The sequence below is a fragment of the Rousettus aegyptiacus genome, unplaced genomic scaffold (assembly GCF_014176215.1).
Source record: "Rousettus aegyptiacus isolate mRouAeg1 unplaced genomic scaffold, mRouAeg1.p scaffold_m13_p_5, whole genome shotgun sequence".
NCBI classification, from domain to species: domain Eukaryota; kingdom Metazoa; phylum Chordata; class Mammalia; order Chiroptera; family Pteropodidae; genus Rousettus; species Rousettus aegyptiacus.
In genome coordinates, this window is record NW_023416308.1 from 47,607,973 (window position 1) to 47,614,217 (window position 6,245).

Below are 6,245 nucleotides of genomic sequence, written 5' to 3' on the forward strand. Positions count from 1 at the left end.
ATTGACTAAAGAGTTTGTCTCTCTTTTTACTGTTATAGTGAATCATATAAAACTAATTCTGAAATAAAAAAGCAGATTTAGAAAATCCATTCCAGATAAAAGAGCCAGTTTTAGTCTAAACTTATTGCCACATAATCTCAAGAGATATTTTGCCGTCCTAAGTATTAGTGATGATTATCTTTATCCTATTCTTTCTAGGTATTTTATACAACAGTCATAATAATTATTTGCAATAGATATATTTTCCCAACTATACTAGAGATTTGTTTGCCTTTTTTGGTATTCATTACTTGATGGATGGGGGAAGACGCCCAACAGCACCCTCAAGGGCACAGGGAAACCAGGGAGTTAAATTTTCCAAAGATTTTTTACAAAACAAATTGTGTCTGTGAGTAGGAGGCAAGCCTGGAACACTGAAAGCATGGAGTGAGGCCCATCCCAATACTTTTGATCAGTCTGCAGGCCACAGGCCACTCTACAGGTGGCCCATGAATAAGCAAGGTTGCAAACAGGCCTACTCTGTGCAATTAGGCCCATTGCCCTCAGGCACATACCCCACCCCTCTAGAGCTATTGTGGTCAGAGCACTGTTGATCACAGGCCTCAAAAAAAGGAACAACTCTTTTGCAGGGCTGAAGTGAGAAAGACACACCTGAGCCCTGAGTGAGAGCTTCCTGATCTTTTTGGGGTCAGAGGAATCCTGAAGCTATAAATCACTCATATATGCTTTGAGACATGCTTTAGATGCTTTTTCCTGGATGCCCTCCAACTAACAAAAAACTGAATGCGTTGTAGAACAGATCTGTAGTCAGTGCTGGCAGAGTCTACACAGAACTTTGCTTCATAGTGTCCTGGGAAAAACTTTTCAACTTATTAGCTAAACTAGTCAATGTGGCTACATAGCTCATTGTGCTTTTGAATACATTGGTGATGTTGTCGTGTGCTCTGGTCATCATTGAAGCCTACAATTCCAAATTCAGATATTGTCTTTGCAGAAAATCTTAGTTGGCATTTTTATGACATCAAAAGAGGTGACATTGTGATTGCAAAAAAAAGTCCAAGTGATTCAAAATCAATTATTTGTAAAAGAGTAAGTAGTTTAGAAGAAGGCAAAAATATAGTCCATCAGATTTCTTTAAAAGCTATAGTTAGGTGTCAACAGATCATGTTTAGTTAGAAAGTAATAATCTACAGAATTCTACAGATTCTAGGTACTATGGATCTATTCCAAATGGACTAACAAAAAGATGTAACTTCTTTGAGATTTGGCTTCTGAGTGATTTTGGATTTCTACATGACAGTCCTCATGGCTAGAATGTATTTACTCTTTTGATATGATTTTCATCCTCTGTTCAAGTGAATTTATTATTGCCACTGAATCATGTACTACCGATAGAACAATTCCTATGCAATAAAAAAGGAGAATCCCCAAATTTGGGGGACAAGTCCAAAGGAAGTTAATATGAATTAAGTGAAAAAACAAATGAGCTAAGCCACATTCTGAGAGTGACCCCAAGAAAGAATTTGTAAAACAACCTTTCTGATTCTTAGGAAGGAAATAAACTGCAATTTATGAAAAATTCTCTGTAATCTAAATGCTCAGGAATGTGACAGTGAAACAACTAGTTTCAAATCCTCCTCCCCAAATCGAACAAAATCATAAAAGTAAAATACTGAAAACACTTCTTCAGTGCTGAAAATAAGGCACGTTGTTAAAAACAGGAAAGATAATCTGATCTATAAAGTTAAGGTGAAACAGCCTCAAAAGATCTCACCAAGGGCAGGTTCCCCACCCTGGAAGTGATGCTCCCAGTGCTGTGGGAAGTAAGTGAAGCACATCTTGACAAATTTCACCAGCAATCTCTAATAATGAGGAATGACAGCAAGAAGTCTGAAGGTGGGCAATGAATGGGACATACCCAGATTCAAAGCCTATAGAAGCTGGGAGGAAAAAGCAAACCTATGGGCAAAACAGGAAACCTGGCTGCAACTCAGCCTGCTGTCTACTCAGTTTCTCAACAGCAACACAGACTCATTCTGACCCAGAAAAGCACGTTCCTTAAATGAGGAAGGAAGCAGGACCTGAAGCCCACTGAGAAAGGTCAAGACTATGATGATGGATGAAGACCATGCCTCGTGGAGGCACTTTTTCTGTTGGCACTAACTGCAGCACATATTGAAGTGGGGCCACCAATGAAACTGCTAGCTCCAAGTTTCCTCTCATTCAAAATTTTACTATCCGGCCAGTTTCTCCTTGTATGTTAAAATATATTCCCAAATTAGAGCCAGTTTGGGACACTGTAAAGGGTCGGTTCTCCACAATGACAAGTCACTCTTCCGAGGACTATTCCAGAGAAAGTTAAACCCATCTTGTGTTCTTAGAGTAGGCGCCAGGCTGAACAAAAGATCAAATATAAAATATATGGCCTCTGGTGTGATAATTTCAGCAAAGAGTTGAAACACAACTTCTGTGACAAATGTATAGATTCCCCCCATTTCTTGACCCATATGTGATCTTGGTTCCCTCACCCTATTTAGGGTGATGAATGGTCAAGCTGATAACATTATCCAACAAGATCCAACATTCCAGGTTATCGAATATGTAAATCTTCAGGAAGTATACAACACATGCACTCTACTTAGAAAAGTGACTTGAATATATGGTGACAGTAGAAAATTTAACTTCGAATGGTGAACACACAATGCAATATACAGATGATGTTTTATTGAATTGTACACTTGAAACCTATAGCATTTTATTAACCAATGTCACCCGAATAACTTTAATAAAAATTTTAAAAAATAGAAAAAATAGAAAAAAATAAAATTAATTTAAAAAAGAAAGAAAAATGAGTTGAGGATATGTACCGGTGGCAAAGAGGAGGTGCAAGTAAAGGTGTCACAGATACCGTGGTATAAAAGGCCCAGATATGGCATTAAAACACATACCCCAACTTAAATGACTTGGAAAATAAGGTTATAAAACAAGATGCAAATGTAATTATTGAAAGAAAAGATGAAAATTTTAAAAGAATACTATTTGAACAATGTGGTAATTATCTAGCAAAATCTCCCAGAGTATACTAAGAAAAAATTGAGAAATGGAAAGAAACGTTATTCTTGACAAAAGATTCATCTTCATAGGTGATTGTCATTAAATACTATTTCACATTAGTAACTTGAGAAAGTTGGCACCTCAAGATTCAAAAGAAATTATTAGTGAAACTACATATGTCTTTAATACACAAAATCGCTGAAAAAAAATTTAAAGAAGAAAAATCAGATGCTATATTGATAGAGAATAAATGGAAGAGAGGAAGAAGAAAACATGAAATGAGACCAAAAAAGGTAATAAATATATGTCCTAAAAATAAATGTAAAGGAAATAATTTCATCTCTTAAAAGGAAGGATTCTTAATTGGGTCAAAAAAGAAAATCCAACTCTACATTATTTATAAGCAATATACTCAAAATAAAGTACTCGGCAAAGTTAAAAGAAAAAGTGGAATGAAGATATGCTCTGCTAATAGTCACTGAAAAAGAAAGAGAACAACAACAAAGAGAACATGGGTTACAAACATCAAAATAGAAATCAAAGAAAAAAGCAGTAAAAACAATAGTCACTTTGTTAAGAAGTAAAAATTCACAACAAATATTATCTGTCATAAATGTTATATGCCAAATAGCATGCCGTTACATAGTTTAAAAGTTTAAAAATAAATTACCATAAATCTGAAGAACTTAACATAATTATTGCATGTTTTAAAATTAGGCAGATAAAAATAAACAATAATAAGTAATAAAATCATACTAATGTCCTTATAAATGCCAAATTTACAGAGTGGAAGCCTTTTAAGCTTCCATGGAATATTTGTAAAATCTGACCAGATATTAGGTAGTGACACAAGTCTCCACAATTTCAAACTGTTGAGAAGGTACCAACCATATCTGACCACAATGCAAAAAAAAAAAAGAAAAGAAAAGAAAAAGAAATAGTCACTAGAAAAACACAAAATCTTTCTAATTATTTGTAAGTTTTAGAAAGAAAAACTGAAGGGAATGAAGGAGGGATAGTGGAGGGAATGAAAGAACACATGTTTAAGGACCTTGGGTCAAAAAGGAAACAAAACTGCAATGGTCCACTTTTTGAATATTAATTGTAATGGAATATTATATATAAAAACTTATAAGATATAAATCTAAGTCAAATCTCAGAGAAAAATGCATATAACCTTACTTGCTTTTCTTACTTACCAGTTTCCTCTCTTCTCATCAATTTTCTTTTTTTTTATTCATCTTGAATGCCTTACTGTCTTTTTTCTGTTTGAAAAAATATGCTGAGAAAAGAAAAAGAAAACAATGTAGCTAAAGTGAGATTCATATTACAGGCAGAAATTTTTTAGCATGGAAAAAATGATGTCATTGCTGAAGGCTTCCTCTTGAGAGTACAAGTTAGTGATGAAAAAGATGGTTTTATGGTCCAAATAGTTATAGCTTTGATAACAGATTACCCAAAACAAGCCTCAGTGTATACATAAGCCCCCCATTTCCTAATAAATGACTCACTTTGGAGGCAGCTGGGGATTGTTTCAATCAATGTTATACCCTTATACTGATTTCCCTACATGAGAGACACTGATGTAAGCACTTTTCATGTACTGATTCATTTATAACATACTAATAATAAATACACGGTCCCAATTTAGCTTAATTATTTTATTACTTAAAGAGTTTATTTTCTGCCTTCCCCTACTACCAGTTTGGAAAAATATATGGTCCTTTTTCTAATCTGGTAACCAAATAATCACCAAGAGAAGTATGTCGGTTGTTTCTCAAAAAATGCAGATCATGTCTTGCTTTGGTTTAAGATCTATTAATGGCTTCTCATTGCCCATTCCATGATTTACAAGGCCCTCCACAATCTGGCTTCTGTCTACTATCAAAGGGCCATTCACAATGGCCCACTGTTTTTCCTTCTTCCTTTTCCTCTGTTTTTTTTTTTTTTAATTTTTTTGTAATGAGCATAATTTTTTAATACACTAACTATTTAGGAGTCAGTGAGTAATAGAGGAATGATCCTATGATTTAGAGATAGCAAACCTAAGTGCATGTCAAAGTTCTGTCACTTAAAATGCACATTACTAAGTTACTAAGACTTTATGACCTTGCTTCTCATCTGCAAATTGCTAGCAATGATAATCTCTACATAACATTGTTATAAATATTAAATGAGATACTGTAAGTGGAAAAATTCTCTATAATACATTATCCAAATAATACTAATAATATCACCTAATAAGAAACATCTACTATCAGGTAAATAAATACAATGTTGCTTTGGACGTTAAAGAATAAGTATGAGCTAATATCTGGAAACAACCCATCTTCACACATAAAAGAAAAAATTTTAATGAATTACGTTTGATACACAGTTCAAAAAGGGATAAAGCAGTTCAAGGCAATGGAAAAATTAAAACAAACTACTGAAGGGTTAAGGATGAAAGAGTGTAATGTTGATCATTAACTTCTAAAGAACCTGGTATTGTATTTTCTTTCTTAATGTTTTCTATTTTATAACTAATTTCATTTAAAGAATGTTACTGATATTTTGTAAATATTTATAAGTATTTTAATACTACTGTCAGTGTTTTAGACAGATTATTATTTTCTGCTAAGTGAGTTATTTCAAAAGATTTGCTTCATTCCTGTAACTGAATAATTCTTGTGAATAGTTTTTTCTTCTAAATGACATTATCCTCATTTTAATAATAAATTTAGTGAAAAAAAAACAAGGCTTATTTAATGGAAAATAATTTTATGGTTGAAAAAGAAAACAGAAATGCATTTACTTCATTAACAAGAGACAAGTGTACTTGAAAAACCTTTTCCCTGTGTGAGATGAATGCCAAGCGTATTGAATTGATGAACCAGCATTTAGCACACTGCTCTACTCTTCCTCTTTTACATTTTTTCTGCCTTTGATTCAGGTATCAGTGGTAAGCTGGAAATTGACCATTTTCCAAAAGCATTCCCCTTGCGTGGAGGCTTTTTAGCTACAGTGAATGAGTTCCTCTACGGCCATCTAAAGTATTTCATAAAGGAATTTGTCCTTTTAATCAAATGAGCTGGTTTATGTTTAGTTCAAAGTGAGGGATGGTGAGAAATGAAAGGTAGTTAGTAAGAGGTCCTGAGTCACAGACAACATATTATGGGCTAATGAGCTAGATATTTCAGGGAAACTTGCAG

General features: G+C 33.8%; 1 pseudogene; it reads left to right on the forward strand.

Annotated features, from left to right (window-relative positions):
- Positions 1-778: 778 nt before the first annotated feature.
- On the forward strand, positions 779-1,313 carry LOC107507626 (annotated as a pseudogene).
- The last annotated feature ends 4,932 nt before the right edge of the window (positions 1,314-6,245 follow it).